Source organism: Adiantum capillus-veneris, chromosome 16 (assembly GCF_014529385.1).
Source record: "Adiantum capillus-veneris isolate H3 chromosome 16, ASM1452938v2, whole genome shotgun sequence".
NCBI classification, from domain to species: domain Eukaryota; kingdom Viridiplantae; phylum Streptophyta; class Polypodiopsida; order Polypodiales; family Pteridaceae; genus Adiantum; species Adiantum capillus-veneris.
The window spans coordinates 25,086,264-25,109,123 of record NC_140946.1 but is presented as its reverse complement, the minus strand read 5'-3'; positions in this window follow the sequence as shown (position 1 = coordinate 25,109,123).

Sequence of the window (22,860 nt, the reverse complement as noted above, 5' to 3'; positions counted from 1 at the left end):
GAATGGCTTCATTTTGAGAGGCGTAAAGACACCAAGCAGCAGAAATGGTGTCGAAGCAGACCAAGGTAATGGCAACTTTAAAGCGCTCTCTCTCTCTCTCTCTCTCTCTCTCTCTCTTTTCTTGGGTGTGTGTGTAGGTGCGTGGTGCGCGCGCGCTAATAAGAAGAGGACAATGGTATAACCTTTGTATCACCCAAGTGTGGTAGATTGGTTATGCCATTTCCCTCTTGAATAACAGGTCTTGAGTTCAACTCTCCTCGTCGGATAGATCTTTAAGGTCTCTTAGGATAGTTTCCTATGACGTTAAAATTCTCTTCTTCTTCTTCTTCTTCTCTCCCTCCGTGCTTGATAAATTATAATGATTGGCTGTTTTGGTTGCAGTATGTGAGGCTAGTTTTGGTTGCAAGATGGTGAAGCCAAAGGAGAATGCAGCTCAGCCTGAAAGCAATGGTAGGCAATTAGGAGGAATCCATTCCAAACTAATTACGTCCCAACGGGACACTGCTAATTCTCTCGACAGTGTGTTGCTGTCTTTAAGCTACCTGGTAATTCGGGGCTCTGCTAGATCTTCCAGTATGAAAAGCAAGCAAGCTGTTGTAATAAGGCTAAATTTGGTCGCAGCTGTGAGCTGTGCTCTCTCTCTCTCTCTCTCTCTCTCTCTCTCTCTCACACACACACACGCGCGCGCGCGCACGCGCCCGCGCGCACACACCCACACTAATTCTATGGGAGGGCTTATGTTTTTATAAAAATTTTCATAAACACAATTCTAAATGGTAGCTTTTGAGCTAGGCATTGTTAACGGTAAAATCTGGGGAGCGTTACAGACACTTGTCACTGATTCAATGCATGGATAGCTTGAAGTATATATGTTGTTTGGTTGGTTGGTAGGCGAGTTGTTTATTCTTTAACTGAGATTTCAATTTCTGTATGAGTTCATCTTATTGTAGTGTAAACATGAAACATATAGAGTTCGTGAACTTGGGCATGTAGACATGTCTTTGATTGTTTAATCAGTAAAGGTCGGTTTTTCTTGTCGGAAGCGCTTGTACCTTTCTATGAAAGGTGATTGGATCTTGCGTAAAGGTCGATTTATCGTTTTGATCCAATTTCTGCTTTAGTAACATTTTTGCAATCATTTCACAACTAAAAAATATGGAAACGTGAGTTTCTTTTATCTAGCAATTTTCAAGAAGCTTGTAACAAAAGTACGGGTATTCATTGTTTTAGGGAAAGGTGTCTAATTGACCTTTCCCTGTAAGAATTGTGACCACATGGCGACCGGTGGGGAGCCGGGATCCATGGCGGGAGCAATTTTTGCGGAGGGAAAGGAAGGTCATTGAAAGACCTTTCCCGGCCGTCAAGGTCCAGGGGGAGGGGGGCCAATGAGTGTTCTCTGCACTACAGTGAGACTGAGCTGCTGGCACTCTAAAGCAATGATTGCGTGTGTTGGTTGCAGTTACTGGCAATATTAATTCCCTGTGCTGACTTGGCAAAGAACCAATGGTCACAAGAGCATATTATGCAAGTTTACTGGCAATACTAGTTCCCTGCGCCTACTTGGCAAAGATCCAACCGTCAAAGGAGCAAATTACGTGAACAATGTTGATAAGATGGTCAGTGCAGGTTAACTGCCCCTCGACCCTGGACCTTGACGGTGTAGGGAATGGCCTTCCAGTGGCCATTCCTTGAAATAATGGGTGACCCCATGGCGACCGGTGGAGGCCGGGAGCCATGGTGGGAGCGCATTATTTTAGGAATGGCTATTGCAGGGCCATTCCCGGCCTTCACAGGGGGGGGGGGGGCATCTGATGCGAAAATCTGCAGGAGATGCAATGCACACTAATGACACAGTGCGACAGTATTACAGCTGCTGAGGTGTCGTCACCTTAAGCCCATTTTGGCTGTTGATATGGGAGCACTTGATTGGAGGAGCAACCTTTGGATTTCGCATGCTGACTTGGTGCCAATCTGACGAATTGCAGCATTGATTTTTGCGCAGGAATGTCGTGGAGATGTACGGTGTAGATTGCACGCCCCCTGACCCACGACTGTGAAGGAGTAGTTGCAAGCAGTGATAAAAAGAAAGAACCTAGGTTTACTGTAATTCAACCTACAAAATTTAAATTTTATTCTCTGCGTTATGCGAAGGCGAGAAAACCTACACGACTTGAGTAAATTCGTTTTTAAAACCTTCGAATATAGCCAATTATCTTGTAAACACTCGTGTGCACGTTTTTCAAGTTTTTTGAAAACAGCTTGTTTCGAGCAATAGCTGTAAGCATAGTTGTTGGATGCATTTAAAGAAATTTCTTGACTAAAGTAATATCCACCAATTTTGACTAGGAGTTAGCATCTTGCTTTTTCATGAAGAATTTTCTTCTTAGCAGTTTGTTTAGATTTCTGATTAGCACCTATGCCCATGCCACATCTTGTGGGATATGAATTAGAAATGATGAGGTTTTGCTACAAAATTATTGAATTCAAGTTTTTTTAAAGAATCATCATCATTTCGAGAGACTACAGCCCCCCCAAAAGTGCATTGTTTATGTATATTTTCTCGAGTTTAAAGAACAAAAGTAGAAGACCTTTCATAGATCCAATTTCTTATGGTGGCCCTAATGAAAAGAACATATAGAGGCATGAACCCAATACAAGAAAGAGTTTCTACCATTGTATAATATAGTTGTATAATATCATAAATCCAAACTGCCCTTCCAATTTTCCAAAATACCCCTTGATTATGAGATTAGATATCTCTATAGATTAAAAATTTGTAGCTTTTCATAACAAGAGTGATTGTCTATCAATATAAGATGCTAAAATTATAATTTGAGTTGGTTATGTAGGCTTTGGAGATGAATTGCTTCATTATTTTTATACATAATTGCTTTTTTTGCTAGGTAATTTGTGACAAGTTACATGTTAAGCCCCCATAATGGGATCTCAATCGTCAAAAGGGAATGAAGATTAGAAAATCTTGAACAATCCAACCAAAGTAGATAAAAGGGTATTTTGGGATTTCTTAAAATTTAAGGGGTATTTTGGGAATTTTCACGAATTAGAGAGGTATTTTTGTAGTTTTTCCTATAATTAATTCCAATTGGTTGGCATCTATTGTTTTAACCATTTGTGTAAGCTACTTCATGGTTTTAAAGATTTGTCTCTATAATGAGTTTACTAGTGGTTCTAGATTGACCTAGCGGTTGGTCGGACCCTCAACGTTGCAAGCAAACTAGAATATTGGACTTATCTTAGGAGACATGTATCCACAAAATCTTGCAATGTTTTAATAGAAGGCTTCATTGAGTATCCCATTGTAGGCATTTATAGTATTTAGCTAAGATGCATCCAGATCTGATGTTGAAAAAGAAGAAATGACAAAGGTGCCATACTCTCTAGTAGTGGGTAGTCTTATCAATTCTATGGTATCCACTAGACTAGAGATTGCTTTTGTAGTGGGAGTGGTTAGTAGATTTATGGCATGAAACACATTTTGAGATACCTTAAGGGTACAAGAAGCAAGTGGTTATCTTTGGGAATAGTGATGCTTACCTTGTAGAGGCTCTTATAAAGAGCATAGCCTTAGAGCGATTTGCACATTGCATTGAGATGATGGGTGTAGGGTGAAGCCATAGGGATGCTTCTTAGTTGTACATGTTAGTACATACATATGCCACTTGGGCCATGTTGACCTTCGAATGAGAGTTTATTGGGATTTTAGGGTAGCTAGGCCGGACATCCACTAACCCATCACTTAACATAATTCACTTATTGGTTTAATAGAACAATAAGGAGTGTATGAGTTTTCTTCTTATCATGTGCTCCAGCACATGCTATGTGTCTTCTCCTTCTTGCACCCACTGCACACATGCTTCACACACACTTACACTAATGTATACATAAAGTAAAGGTATTTGGAGTATATATAATATGGTTGTCTTTTAAAGACCTTGAACCCCTCTCATGTATACATAAAGTATATGTAACTAGAGAATATATTGACCTCTCTTGTTAACACATGTAATATGATATATGTTTGAGATGTGACTCTCGGATTTACATTATTAATTTTTCCTTTACTACACTACTACTAGCACAACATTAAAAAATCTACAATCACACAAAATTAAAGATTCCAATTAAAGAAATTAGAATTTGTGCAACCAAAAACATCTTTTGTAGGTCAAAAGATACATTGGTGTAACAACCAAGGTGAACGTGACTTTCTTAATTTGCGAGATAGTAGACTGCATATACATACAATTCTTGGATGTAATCTGAGTTAGTAGCCAATACATGCCAATAAAGCACTTCATGCTCATTGCTTAGTTTACCATGGGTACCCCATGAATATGCTCTAACCCATGAATGATTGTCGAGGAAGAGCTACTTGGAACCATGGATATTCCACTATAGTAATAGGGAGGATGGCGACAAAATGATCTTGCAAAGGTCTCTTCTTGCAATGCACACTGATGACACAGTGCGACAGTATTACAGCTGCTAAGGTGTCGTCACCTTAAGCCCATTTTGGCTGTTGATATGGGAGCACTTGATTGGAGGAGCAACCTTTGGATTTCGCATGCTGACTTGGTGCCAATCTGACGAATTGCAGCATTGATTTTTGCGCAGGAATGTCGTGGAGATGTACGGTGTAGATTGCACGCCCCCTGACCCACGACTGTGAAGGAGTAGTTGCAAGCAGTGATAAAAAGAAAGAACCTAGGTTTACTGTAATTCAACCTACAAAATTTAAATTTTATTCTCTGCGTTATGCGAAGGCGAGAAAACCTACACGACTTGAGTAAATTCGTTTTTAAAACCTTCGAATATAGCCAATTATCTTGTAAACACTCGTGTGCACGTTTTTCAAGTTTTTTGAAAACAGCTTGTTTCGAGCAATAGCTGTAAGCATAGTTGTTGGATGCATTTAAAGAAATTTCTTGACTAAAGTAATATCCACCAATTTTGACTAGGAGTTAGCATCTTGCTTTTTCATGAAGAATTTTCTTCTTAGCAGTTTGTTTAGATTTCTGATTAGCACCTATGCCCATGCCACATCTTGTGGGATATGAATTAGAAATGATGAGGTTTTGCTACAAAATTATTGAATTCAAGTTTTTTTAAAGAATCATCATCATTTCGAGAGACTACAGCCCCCCCAAAAGTGCATTGTTTATGTATATTTTCTCGAGTTTAAAGAACAAAAGTAGAAGACCTTTCATAGATCCAATTTCTTATGGTGGCCCTAATGAAAAGAACATATAGAGGCATGAACCCAATACAAGAAAGAGTTTCTACCATTGTATAATATAGTTGTATAATATCATAAATCCAAACTGCCCTTCCAATTTTCCAAAATACCCCTTGATTATGAGATTAGATATCTCTATAGATTAAAAATTTGTAGCTTTTCATAACAAGAGTGATTGTCTATCAATATAAGATGCTAAAATTATAATTTGAGTTGGTTATGTAGGCTTTGGAGATGAATTGCTTCATTATTTTTATACATAATTGCTTTTTTTGCTAGGTAATTTGTGACAAGTTACATGTTAAGCCCCCATAATGGGATCTCAATCGTCAAAAGGGAATGAAGATTAGAAAATCTTGAACAATCCAACCAAAGTAGATAAAAGGGTATTTTGGGATTTCTTAAAATTTAAGGGGTATTTTGGGAATTTTCACGAATTAGAGAGGTATTTTTGTAGTTTTTCCTATAATTAATTCCAATTGGTTGGCATCTATTGTTTTAACCATTTGTGTAAGCTACTTCATGGTTTTAAAGATTTGTCTCTATAATGAGTTTACTAGTGGTTCTAGATTGACCTAGCGGTTGGTCGGACCCTCAACGTTGCAAGCAAACTAGAATATTGGACTTATCTTAGGAGACATGTATCCACAAAATCTTGCAATGTTTTAATAGAAGGCTTCATTGAGTACCCCATTGTAGGCATTTATAGTATTTAGCTAAGATGCATCCAGATCTGATGTTGAAAAAGAAGAAATGACAAAGGTGCCATACTCTCTAGTAGTGGGTAGTCTTATCAATTCTATGGTATCCACTAGACTAGAGATTGCTTTTGTAGTGGGAGTGGTTAGTAGATTTATGGCATGAAACACATTTTGAGATACCTTAAGGGTACAAGAAGCAAGTGGTTATCTTTGGGAATAGTGATGCTTACCTTGTAGAGGCTCTTATAAAGAGCATAGCCTTAGAGCGATTTGCACATTGCATTGAGATGATGGGTGTAGGGTGAAGCCATAGGGATGCTTCTTAGTTGTACATGTTAGTACATACATATGCCACTTGGGCCATGTTGACCTTCGAATGAGAGTTTATTGGGATTTTAGGGTAGCTAGGCCGGACATCCACTAACCCATCACTTAACATAATTCACTTATTGGTTTAATAGAACAATAAGGAGTGTATGAGTTTTCTTCTTATCATGTGCTCCAGCACATGCTATGTGTCTTCTCCTTCTTGCACCCACTGCACACATGCTTCACACACACTTACACTAATGTATACATAAAGTAAAGGTATTTGGAGTATATATAATATGGTTGTCTTTTAAAGACCTTGAACCCCTCTCATGTATACATAAAGTATATGTAACTAGAGAATATATTGACCTCTCTTGTTAACACATGTAATATGATATATGTTTGAGATGTGACTCTCGGATTTACATTATTAATTTTTCCTTTACTACACTACTACTAGCACAACATTAAAAAATCTACAATCACACAAAATTAAAGATTCCAATTAAAGAAATTAGAATTTGTGCAACCAAAAACATCTTTTGTAGGTCAAAAGATACATTGGTGTAACAACCAAGGTGAACGTGACTTTCTTAATTTGCGAGATAGTAGACTGCATATACATACAATTCTTGGATGTAATCTGAGTTAGTAGCCAATACATGCCAATAAAGCACTTCATGCTCATTGCTTAGTTTACCATGGGTACCCCATGAATATGCTCTAACCCATGAATGATTGTCGAGGAAGAGCTACTTGGAACCATGGATATTCCACTATAGTAATAGGGAGGATGGCGACAAAATGATCTTGCAAAGGTCTCTTCTTGCAATGCACACTGATGACACAGTGCGACAGTATTACAGCTGCTAAGGTGTCGTCACCTTAAGCCCATTTTGGCTGTTGATATGGGAGCACTTGATTGGAGGAGCAACCTTTGGATTTCGCATGCTGACTTGGTGCCAATCTGACGAATTGCAGCATTGATTTTTGCGCAGGAATGTCGTGGAGATGTACGGTGTAGATTGCACGCCCCCTGACCCACGACTGTGAAGGAGTAGTTGCAAGCAGTGATAAAAAGAAAGAACCTAGGTTTACTGTAATTCAACCTACAAAATTTAAATTTTATTCTCTGCGTTATGCGAAGGCGAGAAAACCTACACGACTTGAGTAAATTCGTTTTTAAAACCTTCGAATATAGCCAATTATCTTGTAAACACTCGTGTGCACGTTTTTCAAGTTTTTTGAAAACAGCTTGTTTCGAGCAATAGCTGTAAGCATAGTTGTTGGATGCATTTAAAGAAATTTCTTGACTAAAGTAATATCCACCAATTTTGACTAGGAGTTAGCATCTTGCTTTTTCATGAAGAATTTTCTTCTTAGCAGTTTGTTTAGATTTCTGATTAGCACCTATGCCCATGCCACATCTTGTGGGATATGAATTAGAAATGATGAGGTTTTGCTACAAAATTATTGAATTCAAGTTTTTTTAAAGAATCATCATCATTTCGAGAGACTACAGCCCCCCCAAAAGTGCATTGTTTATGTATATTTTCTCGAGTTTAAAGAACAAAAGTAGAAGACCTTTCATAGATCCAATTTCTTATGGTGGCCCTAATGAAAAGAACATATAGAGGCATGAACCCAATACAAGAAAGAGTTTCTACCATTGTATAATATAGTTGTATAATATCATAAATCCAAACTGCCCTTCCAATTTTCCAAAATACCCCTTGATTATGAGATTAGATATCTCTATAGATTAAAAATTTGTAGCTTTTCATAACAAGAGTGATTGTCTATCAATATAAGATGCTAAAATTATAATTTGAGTTGGTTATGTAGGCTTTGGAGATGAATTGCTTCATTATTTTTATACATAATTGCTTTTTTTGCTAGGTAATTTGTGACAAGTTACATGTTAAGCCCCCATAATGGGATCTCAATCGTCAAAAGGGAATGAAGATTAGAAAATCTTGAACAATCCAACCAAAGTAGATAAAAGGGTATTTTGGGATTTCTTAAAATTTAAGGGGTATTTTGGGAATTTTCACGAATTAGAGAGGTATTTTTGTAGTTTTTCCTATAATTAATTCCAATTGGTTGGCATCTATTGTTTTAACCATTTGTGTAAGCTACTTCATGGTTTTAAAGATTTGTCTCTATAATGAGTTTACTAGTGGTTCTAGATTGACCTAGCGGTTGGTCGGACCCTCAACGTTGCAAGCAAACTAGAATATTGGACTTATCTTAGGAGACATGTATCCACAAAATCTTGCAATGTTTTAATAGAAGGCTTCATTGAGTACCCCATTGTAGGCATTTATAGTATTTAGCTAAGATGCATCCAGATCTGATGTTGAAAAAGAAGAAATGACAAAGGTGCCATACTCTCTAGTAGTGGGTAGTCTTATCAATTCTATGGTATCCACTAGACTAGAGATTGCTTTTGTAGTGGGAGTGGTTAGTAGATTTATGGCATGAAACACATTTTGAGATACCTTAAGGGTACAAGAAGCAAGTGGTTATCTTTGGGAATAGTGATGCTTACCTTGTAGAGGCTCTTATAAAGAGCATAGCCTTAGAGCGATTTGCACATTGCATTGAGATGATGGGTGTAGGGTGAAGCCATAGGGATGCTTCTTAGTTGTACATGTTAGTACATACATATGCCACTTGGGCCATGTTGACCTTCGAATGAGAGTTTATTGGGATTTTAGGGTAGCTAGGCCGGACATCCACTAACCCATCACTTAACATAATTCACTTATTGGTTTAATAGAACAATAAGGAGTGTATGAGTTTTCTTCTTATCATGTGCTCCAGCACATGCTATGTGTCTTCTCCTTCTTGCACCCACTGCACACATGCTTCACACACACTTACACTAATGTATACATAAAGTAAAGGTATTTGGAGTATATATAATATGGTTGTCTTTTAAAGACCTTGAACCCCTCTCATGTATACATAAAGTATATGTAACTAGAGAATATATTGACCTCTCTTGTTAACACATGTAATATGATATATGTTTGAGATGTGACTCTCGGATTTACATTATTAATTTTTCCTTTACTACACTACTACTAGCACAACATTAAAAAATCTACAATCACACAAAATTAAAGATTCCAATTAAAGAAATTAGAATTTGTGCAACCAAAAACATCTTTTGTAGGTCAAAAGATACATTGGTGTAACAACCAAGGTGAACGTGACTTTCTTAATTTGCGAGATAGTAGACTGCATATACATACAATTCTTGGATGTAATCTGAGTTAGTAGCCAATACATGCCAATAAAGCACTTCATGCTCATTGCTTAGTTTACCATGGGTACCCCATGAATATGCTCTAACCCATGAATGATTGTCGAGGAAGAGCTACTTGGAACCATGGATATTCCACTATAGTAATAGGGAGGATGGCGACAAAATGATCTTGCAAAGGTCTCTTCTTGCAATGCACACTGATGACACAGTGCGACAGTATTACAGCTGCTAAGGTGTCGTCACCTTAAGCCCATTTTGGCTGTTGATATGGGAGCACTTGATTGGAGGAGCAACCTTTGGATTTCGCATGCTGACTTGGTGCCAATCTGACGAATTGCAGCATTGATTTTTGCGCAGGAATGTCGTGGAGATGTACGGTGTAGATTGCACGCCCCCTGACCCACGACTGTGAAGGAGTAGTTGCAAGCAGTGATAAAAAGAAAGAACCTAGGTTTACTGTAATTCAACCTACAAAATTTAAATTTTATTCTCTGCGTTATGCGAAGGCGAGAAAACCTACACGACTTGAGTAAATTCGTTTTTAAAACCTTCGAATATAGCCAATTATCTTGTAAACACTCGTGTGCACGTTTTTCAAGTTTTTTGAAAACAGCTTGTTTCGAGCAATAGCTGTAAGCATAGTTGTTGGATGCATTTAAAGAAATTTCTTGACTAAAGTAATATCCACCAATTTTGACTAGGAGTTAGCATCTTGCTTTTTCATGAAGAATTTTCTTCTTAGCAGTTTGTTTAGATTTCTGATTAGCACCTATGCCCATGCCACATCTTGTGGGATATGAATTAGAAATGATGAGGTTTTGCTACAAAATTATTGAATTCAAGTTTTTTTAAAGAATCATCATCATTTCGAGAGACTACAGCCCCCCCAAAAGTGCATTGTTTATGTATATTTTCTCGAGTTTAAAGAACAAAAGTAGAAGACCTTTCATAGATCCAATTTCTTATGGTGGCCCTAATGAAAAGAACATATAGAGGCATGAACCCAATACAAGAAAGAGTTTCTACCATTGTATAATATAGTTGTATAATATCATAAATCCAAACTGCCCTTCCAATTTTCCAAAATACCCCTTGATTATGAGATTAGATATCTCTATAGATTAAAAATTTGTAGCTTTTCATAACAAGAGTGATTGTCTATCAATATAAGATGCTAAAATTATAATTTGAGTTGGTTATGTAGGCTTTGGAGATGAATTGCTTCATTATTTTTATACATAATTGCTTTTTTTGCTAGGTAATTTGTGACAAGTTACATGTTAAGCCCCCATAATGGGATCTCAATCGTCAAAAGGGAATGAAGATTAGAAAATCTTGAACAATCCAACCAAAGTAGATAAAAGGGTATTTTGGGATTTCTTAAAATTTAAGGGGTATTTTGGGAATTTTCACGAATTAGAGAGGTATTTTTGTAGTTTTTCCTATAATTAATTCCAATTGGTTGGCATCTATTGTTTTAACCATTTGTGTAAGCTACTTCATGGTTTTAAAGATTTGTCTCTATAATGAGTTTACTAGTGGTTCTAGATTGACCTAGCGGTTGGTCGGACCCTCAACGTTGCAAGCAAACTAGAATATTGGACTTATCTTAGGAGACATGTATCCACAAAATCTTGCAATGTTTTAATAGAAGGCTTCATTGAGTACCCCATTGTAGGCATTTATAGTATTTAGCTAAGATGCATCCAGATCTGATGTTGAAAAAGAAGAAATGACAAAGGTGCCATACTCTCTAGTAGTGGGTAGTCTTATCAATTCTATGGTATCCACTAGACTAGAGATTGCTTTTGTAGTGGGAGTGGTTAGTAGATTTATGGCATGAAACACATTTTGAGATACCTTAAGGGTACAAGAAGCAAGTGGTTATCTTTGGGAATAGTGATGCTTACCTTGTAGAGGCTCTTATAAAGAGCATAGCCTTAGAGCGATTTGCACATTGCATTGAGATGATGGGTGTAGGGTGAAGCCATAGGGATGCTTCTTAGTTGTACATGTTAGTACATACATATGCCACTTGGGCCATGTTGACCTTCGAATGAGAGTTTATTGGGATTTTAGGGTAGCTAGGCCGGACATCCACTAACCCATCACTTAACATAATTCACTTATTGGTTTAATAGAACAATAAGGAGTGTATGAGTTTTCTTCTTATCATGTGCTCCAGCACATGCTATGTGTCTTCTCCTTCTTGCACCCACTGCACACATGCTTCACACACACTTACACTAATGTATACATAAAGTAAAGGTATTTGGAGTATATATAATATGGTTGTCTTTTAAAGACCTTGAACCCCTCTCATGTATACATAAAGTATATGTAACTAGAGAATATATTGACCTCTCTTGTTAACACATGTAATATGATATATGTTTGAGATGTGACTCTCGGATTTACATTATTAATTTTTCCTTTACTACACTACTACTAGCACAACATTAAAAAATCTACAATCACACAAAATTAAAGATTCCAATTAAAGAAATTAGAATTTGTGCAACCAAAAACATCTTTTGTAGGTCAAAAGATACATTGGTGTAACAACCAAGGTGAACGTGACTTTCTTAATTTGCGAGATAGTAGACTGCATATACATACAATTCTTGGATGTAATCTGAGTTAGTAGCCAATACATGCCAATAAAGCACTTCATGCTCATTGCTTAGTTTACCATGGGTACCCCATGAATATGCTCTAACCCATGAATGATTGTCGAGGAAGAGCTACTTGGAACCATGGATATTCCACTATAGTAATAGGGAGGATGGCGACAAAATGATCTTGCAAAGGTCTCTTCTTGCAATTTAGTGACCATGACACTAAACACTAACACCCTTTATCAAAAACTTCCACAACATTGGCTAGAAGATAAAGCTTTCAACGAGCTAGATAAGATTGCAGTTGGTGATTTAGTGTGATGATTACAAAGATATTAATCTGACGATTAGAGCAGAGCAAACTGCTCCACTACGGGCCACATTGCATCGAAAGAGGTACAACTCTTAGCACTAGCAGCAATATAATAGTGTGATGAATGAAGCATGCCACCATATCGATCAAGAACAAGAATACCTTCCTGTTGGCATTGGCATATGTGATAATGAGCAACACATCTTGAGGAACCGCAAAAAAAAAAAAAAAGATCATAGTGTTTGCACCAGGTCTAGCATACGTCATGTTCCCATGTGTAGCAAAGAGAATACATATTAGAATACTCCACATGCTAACACCTAGAATGTTTTGGCATGTAGAAGACATCCTTGCTCCATCGTCAACAACCTTCTTGTGATTTTACAACAAAGGAAGTTCAAAAGGCCCCTTTCTCTATATATAGAAAAAGGAACCTCTGTTGCATTGCATACAATGTATTTACTCTTTCTTTCTATCCATTTCCCTAAAAGTAGCTTTTGTTAGACCTTCCATTTATTTGTACCTTTTATTTGGCCTTTTCTTTTTCTTAGAGTTTCCTTAAGTGTTTATGCATGGTTTTATTTTGGGAAAATTACCAAATCACCTTAGAATTTGTGGAAATGCTCAAAATACCCCTCCACATTCAAAAAATCCTTACATACCCCTTAAACTTGGCCAAAACTTCCCAAAATGCCCTTTAATTTTCTGAAATTCCCCAAAAGTCCCCTCATTAACCTCACAAACATCACCAAAAACAACTTCTTTCGCAACTCTTCATGGGAAGATTGGTTCTCCCTTGATGGAAGATGGTAGAGGCAACATTTTAGATGGTATTGCAAGATCTCAAAACTAAATCGTTCATTATTTTTAGACACAAATGGTTCTATTTGTGAGCTCGTTATGGTAAATAGTTTTGTCTAAGTCACTTAAATTTATCATCAAAATGATTAGATTCTAGAAAATTTAGGATAATCCATCCAAAACTAAGTACACACCAAGGACATAATTTGTCTCAGAATCACTATACTGATTTACAATTGTGTTGTATGTATAGACTCTCTTATCTCTTGCATAAAACCATCCTACCAACCATGGAATTATGGTTCTCTGCAAGAAGTTTTGAAGTTGCTCGGAAGTTTGCCTCCACATCTTTGGAAATATAAGATATGTCCCTGGCATGTTCCACATCACCCTATATGGAGTGTCATCAAAAATTAAGGTATTGTTTGCATCCAAATCCTCAAATATCTTCCAAATATCACTCAAATTTTTGTGATAAACCCTTGTAAATCCTAACATAATATTTGGATTTTGGCAATTTTTGTTACTCATAAACACCTTGAACTTGGTATACTGCTCAGGAAAACATTTTTGTGTGATGCGTTGCACCCTTGTTAAGTTATAGCAACTCCATATCCATAGCTCAAAGTATTCAGCATAAAAATCCAAAAAACTTTGTGCATCTGGTCGCACCACATGATAAACTTCATCTTTATCCTCCACAAGTCGCATGTGTTGAGCCCAAGATGGCATAGAATCTCCATGTTTCATTTCAATTGTCTTGAGAAGTAACCCCTCTAGATCCAAGATAAGTACTCTTTTGATGTCCTTGAAAGCAAGTGGTAGGTGATAAGGAGGTGATTCATTCCTTGGACAAGGTCTTGGAGGAGGTTGGATGGGTAATTCAATAGTTTTCTTCAATTTATGCCAGCATATAGCCAATCCATTTTTCTGTAATGGTTCTGAAATTAAAGAACAAGAACACTTAATGCAAACACAACAATAGACATGAGTTTTACATTGTCTACCCTAAGGTTTTATTAGATACCAAAATCCATCTATGATCTACTCATTAATAGAAAGAAAGTCAAATTAAAATCCTGACTCTTTTTTATGCTACACTCTCTCTTAGTCTCAATACCATGGAGGTCAACTAGACTTAAGTCAACTAATAACTACTACTTGTTGTTAAAGGTATGCTTGAAGTGCATAAGGCTTAACCAATGCTCTAGTGTAGAATGGGTATTTAGGTCTCAAGGTCTACCACTTATCCAAGCAAAGATCCATTTAGATATGGAAACCCAAATTTTCTTAATATAATGATATAGAGTGGACAAGTGGTGAATCCTGAGACCAAACCACTCATGCTACTAGGGATAATAGGTTGGACAAGTGGTGGACCTTGAATGTAAACCCCCCATGTACAAAGTATCAGGGGTTTTGGGTATTTCAATCGACTCTAGCATCTTCGAGACATGGTGGAGCTTACTTCTCTCCATGTTTCAATGGAGTCTATCTTGGATAAATGGTGGAGCATCATTCTCTCCATGTTTCAATGGAGCCTAGCTTGGACAAGTGGTGGACGATTGTTTCTCTTTGTGTTTGAACAGATTTAGCTTGGACAAGTGGTGGACCTTGGAACAAAATCCCCATGTAAAATATATCATGGACATTACAAGTGGTGAGAAAAAATACCATTCAATATATAACCTTATAGGTTGGACAAGTGGTGGACCTTAACACCCAATTATTATTAATATAATGACATAGAGTGGACAAGTGGTGAATCTTGTGACCAAACCTACTAGGAAAAGTAGGTTGGACAAGTGGTGGACCTTGAATGCAAACCCCCCATGTACAAAATATCACTCATGCTACTCGGAATAATTTGGTATTAAGATCCATGTTTCAATGGAGCCTAGCTTGGAAAAGTGGTGGACCTTTGTTTCTCTCTATGTTTCAATAGAATTAGCTTGGACAAGTGGTGAACCTTGGAACAAAACCCCCATGTAAAGCATGTCATGGGCATTACAAGTGGTGAGAAAAAATACCATTCAAGGTATAACCTTATAGGCTGGACAAGTGGTGGACCTTAGCACCCAATTCCTCTTATTATAATGACATAGAGTGGAAAAGTGGTGAATTGTGAGACCAAACCTACTAGGGATAATAGGGTGGACAAATGGTTGACCTTGAATGTAAATCACCCATGTACAAAATATCATGGGTTTTGCGTATTTCCATGGAGCTTAGCATCTAGGAGACATGGTGGAACTTACTTATGTCCATGTTTTGATGGAGCCTATCTAGGAGAAATGGTGGAGGTTCCTTCTCTCCATGTTTCAATGGAGCCTAGCTTGGACAAGTCGTGGACCTTTGTTTCTCTCTATGTTTAAATATGGTTAGCTTGGACAAGTGGTGGATCTTGGAATGAAACTCCCATGTAAAACATATCATGGGCATTTCAAGTGGCGAGAAAGGATACCATTTAAGATATAACCTTATAGGTTGGACAAGTGGTGGACCTTAACACAATATAATGACATAGAGTGTACAAGTGGTGAATCTTGAAACCAAACCACTCATGCTAATAGGGATAATAGGTTAAACAAGTGGTGGGACTTGAAATAAAACCCCCTAGAGTGTTTCAATGGAGCCTAGCTTGGAAACATGGTAAAGCTTGCTTCTCTCCATGTTTCAATGCAGCCTATCTTGGATAAATGGTGGAGCATCATTCTCTCCATGTTTCAATGGAGCCTAGCTTGGACAAGTGGTGGACCTTTATTTCTCTCTATGTTTGAATAGAGTTATCTTGGAAAAGTGGTGGACCTTGGAACAAAACCCCCATGTAAAACATATCATGGGCATTACAAGTGGTGAGAAAAAATACCATTTAATATATAACCTTATAGGTTGGACAAGTGGTGGACATTAACACCCAATTATTCTTAATATAATGACATAGAGTGGATAAGTGGTGAACTTGGGACCAAACCTACTAGGGAAATAGGTTCGACAAGTGGTGGACCTTGAATGTAAACCCCCCATGTACAAAATATCACTCATGCTACTAGAAATAATTTGTTATTAAGGTCCATGTTTCAATGCAGCCTAGCTTGGAAAAGTGGTGGACCTTTGTTTCTCTCTATGTTTCAATAGATTTATCTTGGACAAGTGGTGGACCTTGGAACAAAACCGCCATGTAAATCATGTCATGGGCATTACAAGTGGTGAGAAAAAATACCATTCAAGCTATAACATTATAGGTTGGACAAGTGGTGGACCTTAACACCCAATTCCTCTTAATATAATGACATAGAGTGGACAAGTGGTGAATCATGAGACCAAACCTACTAGGGATAATAGGTTGGACAAGTGGTGAACCTTGAATGTAAACCCCCCATGTACAAAATATTATGGGTATTGGGTATTTCAATGAAGCCTAGCAACTTGGAGACATGGTGGAGCTTATTTCTCTCCATGTTTCAATGGAGCCTATCTAGGAGAAACAGTGGAGGTTCCTTCTCTCCATGTTTCAATGAGCCTAGCTTGGACAAGTGGTGGACCTTTCTTTCTCTATATGTTTTAATAGAGCTAGCTTGGACAAGTGGTGGACCTTGGAATGAAACCCCCATGTAAAACATATCAAGGGCATTTCAAGTGGTGAGAAAGGATACCATTTAAAATATAACCTTATAGGTTGGACAAGTGGTGGACCTTAACACATAGTTCTTCTTAATATAATGACTTAGAGTGTACAAGTGGTGAATCTTGAGACCAAACCACTCGTGCTACTAGGGATAATAGGTTGGACAAGTGGTGGACCTTGAATGTAAACCCCTCATGTACAAAATTATGGGTTTAGGGTATTTCAATGGATCCTAGCTTGGAGACATGGTGGAGATTGCTTCTCTCAATGTTTCAATGGAACCTATCTTGGAGAAATGGTGGATCATCCTTCTCTCCATGTTTCAATGGAGCCTACCTTGGACAAGTGGTGGACCTTTGCTTCTCTCTATGTTTCAATAGAGTTAGCTTGGACAAGTGGTGGGTCTTGGAACAAAACCCCTTTGTAAAACATAGCATGGAAATTACAAGTGATAAGGAAAAATATCATTCAAGATATAACCTTACAGGTTGGAAAAGTGGTGATGGACCTTGACAAGTGGTGAAGGATACCATTTAAGATATACCCTTATAGGTTGGACAAGTGGTGGACCTTAACACCCAGTTATTCTTGATACAATGACAGAGAGTGGATAAGTGGTGAATCTTAAGACCAAACCACTCATGCTACTAGGTATAATACGTTAGAGAAGTGGTAGACCTTGAATGTAAACACCCCATGTACAAAATATCATGGTTTTAGTGTGTTTCAATGGAGCCTAGAATCTTGGAGACATGGTAGATCTTGATTCTTTCCATGTTTGAATGGCACCTATCTTGGAAAAATGATGGAGGTTACTTCTCTCCATGCTTCAATGGAGCATAGCTTTGACAAGTGGTGAACCTTTGCTTCTCTCTATGTTTGAATAGAGTTAGCTTGGACAAGTGGTGGACCTTTGCTTCTCTCTATGTTTGAATAGAGTTAGCTTGGACAAGTGGTGGACCTTGGCATGAAACCCCCATGTAAAACATATCATGGGCATTTCAAGTGGTGAGAAAGGATACCATTTAAGATATAACCTTATAGGTTGGACAAGTGGTGGACCTTAATACATAGTTCTTCCTAATATAATGACAAAGAGTGTACAAGTGGTGTATCTTGAGACCAAACCACTCGTGCTACTAGGGATAATAGGTTAGACAAGTGGTGGGCCTTGAAATAAAACCCCCCATGCATGTACAAAATAAAATGGGTTTAGGGCATTTAAATGGATCCTAGCTTGGAGACATGGTGGAGCTTTCTTCTCTCCATGTTTCAATGAATCCTATCTTGGAGAAATGGTGGAGCATCCTTCTCTCCATGTTTCAATATAGCTTAGCTTGGACAAGTGGTGGATCTTTGGTTCTCTCTATGTTTCAATAGAGTTAGCTTGGACAAGTGGTGGACATTGAAACAAAACTCCCATGTAAAACATATAATGGGTAGTTCAAGTTGTGAGAAAAAAAACCATTTAAAATATAACCTTATAGGTTGGACAAGTGGTGGACCTTAACACCCAATCCTTTTTAATACAATGACATAGAGTGGACAAGTGGTGAATCTTGAGACCAAAGCTATCAAGCTACTAGGGATACTAGGTTGGACAAGTGGTGGATCTTGAATGTACATCCCCTATGTACAAAATATCATGGGTTTAGGGTGTTTCAATGGAGTCTAGCATATTGGAGACATGGTGGAGCTTGCTTCGCTCCATGTTTCAAGTGGTGGACCTTCAATTATTTTCCCATACCTAGTTTAGACAACACATACACTTTGCAACTCTAAAGGTTGGACGAGTGGTGGAGCTTTGTTTATTTCCATGTTTTAATGGATCTTAGCTTGGACAAGTGGTGGACCTTGGAAAAAAGTCCCCCCTGTACAACATAGCTGAGTTTTTTCATGTTTTAATGGAAGAGAGATTTGATAAATGGTGGAGATTACTTATCTCCATGTGGATTTTAGAACTAGCTTGGACAAGTGGTGGAGCTTTGCTTTTCTACTCTTCATAATACAATGATGTATAGGTTGGTTACATGGTGAATCTTAAGGCCAAACCTCCCATCTTACTAGAGATGATAGGTTGGACAAGTGTTCAACCTTCTATCATTTCTCCATGCCTATAATTAGACAATTAGTAGAACTAGCATCTTTCTATGTTGTCTAGAGCTGAGCTTGGACAAGTAGTGGACCTTGATACTCTCTTCCCTTGGTTTATTAGTTTGAAGACTCATTATATATACTTGCTTAGATCTATATAATTACTCATTAGTTAGGTTACAAGTAGGTATGTAATTTGTTAGCCTCAAGGGACTTTGAATATTGAATAGTAAGAAAGTCAAGTGCTGGTTTGAAGATCTTTTGCTTATCTAAACTAGACTCTAACTCAATAATAAGTCTCTTAAGTTCCACAAATTGTCCTATCTAGGCTCCAAAAGAGTCTTAATTGGTTTGTGCTAGATTCTAACTTCCTTGATGGGGTAGAATCCTAGAAAAATGAGGCACTATAAGTTTTACCTTAGCTCAAATGGATTTTCACTTAAACTAGACTGCAATTTGGCACTCTAGTATCTTTGTCTTGATGGAGTTTAACACTAGATACATAGTAGTGATATTTAAGCTTCACGTCTCTTCACTTGATCGAGATATGAGACCATACTTTCAAGGTCACCACTTGTCTTACCTAAAGACCAATGTGAGACATGGGAGCAAGAAAGCCATCCGATATTGTTTTAAGGACTATTACATAGACAATCAATAACTTAAGTAAAGCAAAAAGACTTGGATCTTTCACAATTAATAACTTAAGTAAAGCCAAAAAGACTTGGATCTTTGACAGTTTTTTTCAAACTAAAAAAACACAATCTCATGCTAACAAAACTATAAATCACAATTGAAAGTTTTGAACGAGAAAAAGATCAGCAATCTTATAAGAAGGATACTTTTCATTTCATTTGATGATTACAAACTAAAAGAAAGTCTCTCAAGAAATTGATAAACAAAAAATGTAGGTGACTGCTTCATTATTTTGAGCAAACATATCAAAATCTCTATTGATTGAGCTCCATCTAGTAGTATCCTTTGTAAGATCCTGCAGGAAGGAATAAAAAGAAAGATTTGTTAGATACCATGCACATGAGTGTTCAAGTATGTGTATCAAAAATATATGACATGTCACTAGTACCTTAGGGTTGCTTTCTATCCAGCCTTAGAAGATTGTTCTCAGCTTTCACCTTATTTATATAAGCCTTTGCTATGGTTGCCTTCAAAACTCCTTTTGTGTTACAACCCAATTGCCTAGCTAAAGTGGTCAATTGTGACGCCTTCATGCTTTCAATGGGTGTACGCTCCTTTGCTAAGATCTCTTGTATTTGGGCTCTTCTCATTTCATTGCGGTGGCTTGTGTCACTTGCATTTTCAATGATAGTTTCATCCCTGTCACCTTTTGCAGGTGGTATTCTTCTTGTAAAGAACACCTTAGCTGACCAAACATCATTTTTCTGCTTCCAATACTCCATGATTTGTTTGTATTCACTATCATTTGTCACTATAGGTTGTCCATAACAATTAGAAGCAATTAAATCACGCACATCCCTTCTCTCATCAAGCTGAATCAAGTATGGCAGTAGCTCCTCCAAGAGCATATTGTCAACCATCTTCTCAGCATCAAATTGTGGTGGAAAAATGCAATTTTTTTCTGGTGAAATACATCCCTTGTAAGGAGAGTCATCAATAAGCACTGTTCTTTGTGGATCACATTCAAACCCCATGGCAATTTTGGCTAGAGGCTTGAACATTGCCTCAACGTTTGGATTGTCGGGTCTAAACAATTTTTGAGTTTGAGCGGTGTAGCAAACATCTTGCGACCAAATTGCAAAGAAAGACAATGTATCCTCAGCTAAGTTGTTTAGTGCTGCAAGGATTTGATACACATTATGCCTAGTAGCTGTCGACCAAATTGCAACATTAAACCTCTGTAAAATAGTCTTCAAGAATTGGATGCAACCTGGCCTGAGTATAATATATCTTTTTGAATCCATTTGCACTGAGTTGTGGTGTGAGGATGGTTGAGGGGAACGTTTCAACAATAGACCATTTAAATCCAATATAATTGTAAGCATGGATTTCTCAACATCTACGCTACATGACTTAGTACCAATTGGCAATAGCTCGTGAGTGGACTTTTCAGTCTCTTTTGATGTATGTTGCATTTTTGAAGCATCGATTTCTTGGTTCTCATTATTGGAAGCTTGCTCAAGTTGCACAACACTAGACTCTAGTATAGAAATATCATCCATCTTGGGCACTTTAGAAACCATAGAATCTATGGATTCTATAGTTGTTGACTGAACCATAGGAGCATTATCCATCCCAGTTTGTGAATCTAAGAAAACACACACACAAATGGTATCTCAAAACCACTAGAATTTTATTTACCATATTTATATGTAGAACTCCTAGTAAGAAATTTATTTAAGGTAAAGTCGTTGTTAGAATCCTTGCAACCATTTTCAGCATTTGTACACCAAACACCACTTGTCTAAAATACAATCTACTAACTCATCATTTTCCATCCTACACTTTATTAAAGATGAGTACTTAAAGTGAAAACTAAAAGCCACCCTTGTTGAGGAAACATGGATACAAGGTCCACCAAATGTCCAACCTAGACTACAAGCAAACAATTAGAGATTTGGCTTAGATTTGGATTCAAAGGCCACCACTTATTCAAGTAAGATAACTCCACTTGTTTAAGACAGTAATGTTTGAAGCCCCACCACTTGTCCAACCTAGACATTGATTAAATTTTGGTAAGATTTATCACAAATCTAGAGTAGAATCAAGATTCTATGGCCAAGGTAGTCAAATAAGTTAGACAACACACAAAGCATAAGAGCACTTTAGATTCTCGTTGAGCATAAACTAAACAATAATCAAATGTTATATTCACTTGAGATTTCATCCATGAAAAATGAAAATGATGAATGTACTTGAGATTTCCATCCATGTACAATACTTTACAATGTCAAGTAAAGTTATAGTCAGCAAACAACTCTTCTCCTGCTTCAACTTGACAGATAGTCTCAATGCATACATGGCCATATTCTTCTGACTTGATGTGTGAAGAGGTGCATTTATGCCAAGGTGGAAAATTTGGATCAAATGTATACCGTACGTTGGGACATACATTTGTACTGTGAGAACTATTTATATAGCCCGACACGTTTCCTTCTTCTACACAACCAATAATGTATGATTGATCTTCCTCTTCTTCTATGTTTGGATCCTCTAGAAGAGAATATTTATAAGCTCTTGGAAAAATTTTGCATATCTTTTTCCAGTTTTGAAATCTATACTTATGCCCTCCATAGTTTAGAATAGTCAAACCACTTTCCAGGGTAGTATGCACAAATAGCCCATAACCAGCTCCTTCAATACATGAAAGCCGCACTTCAAAATCCACACCGTTAATATGGAAAATTACATCTTTGGGAATAGGAAAAGTTGGTGTCCCAAAAGGATCTTCATGCCAATCATAGTGTGAAATACATCTAGTTTTTATATCACTTAACTCCTTTGTGTCTGCAAAAAGAAGAAAATATTATGCATAAAATAATGACAATATCAAAGAAAGATATCATTATTTTATAGTCCAATAGGTCTATTGTATGGAAGAATTAGAGTGTCTCTTACATGGTGCCTCCAAGGTTTCCAAAAAATAAAATCATTGGAAAAAAAAGGCTACTGTGTCTCCAATCTATTGCCCATTTGAAGCATAGAGAGAACCAAGGTCCACCACTTGTCCAAGCTAGACATGGAGCATTGACACAAGATCCAACACTTATCCAAGAACCCTATAGTATATGTGGTAACATGGGATGCATTGATGCAACAAAAGTATTCTAGCCTCCTCATCCATCTCTTTTTTCTTGTAGCCTAGAGGGATTAGTTTCAAGGTCTA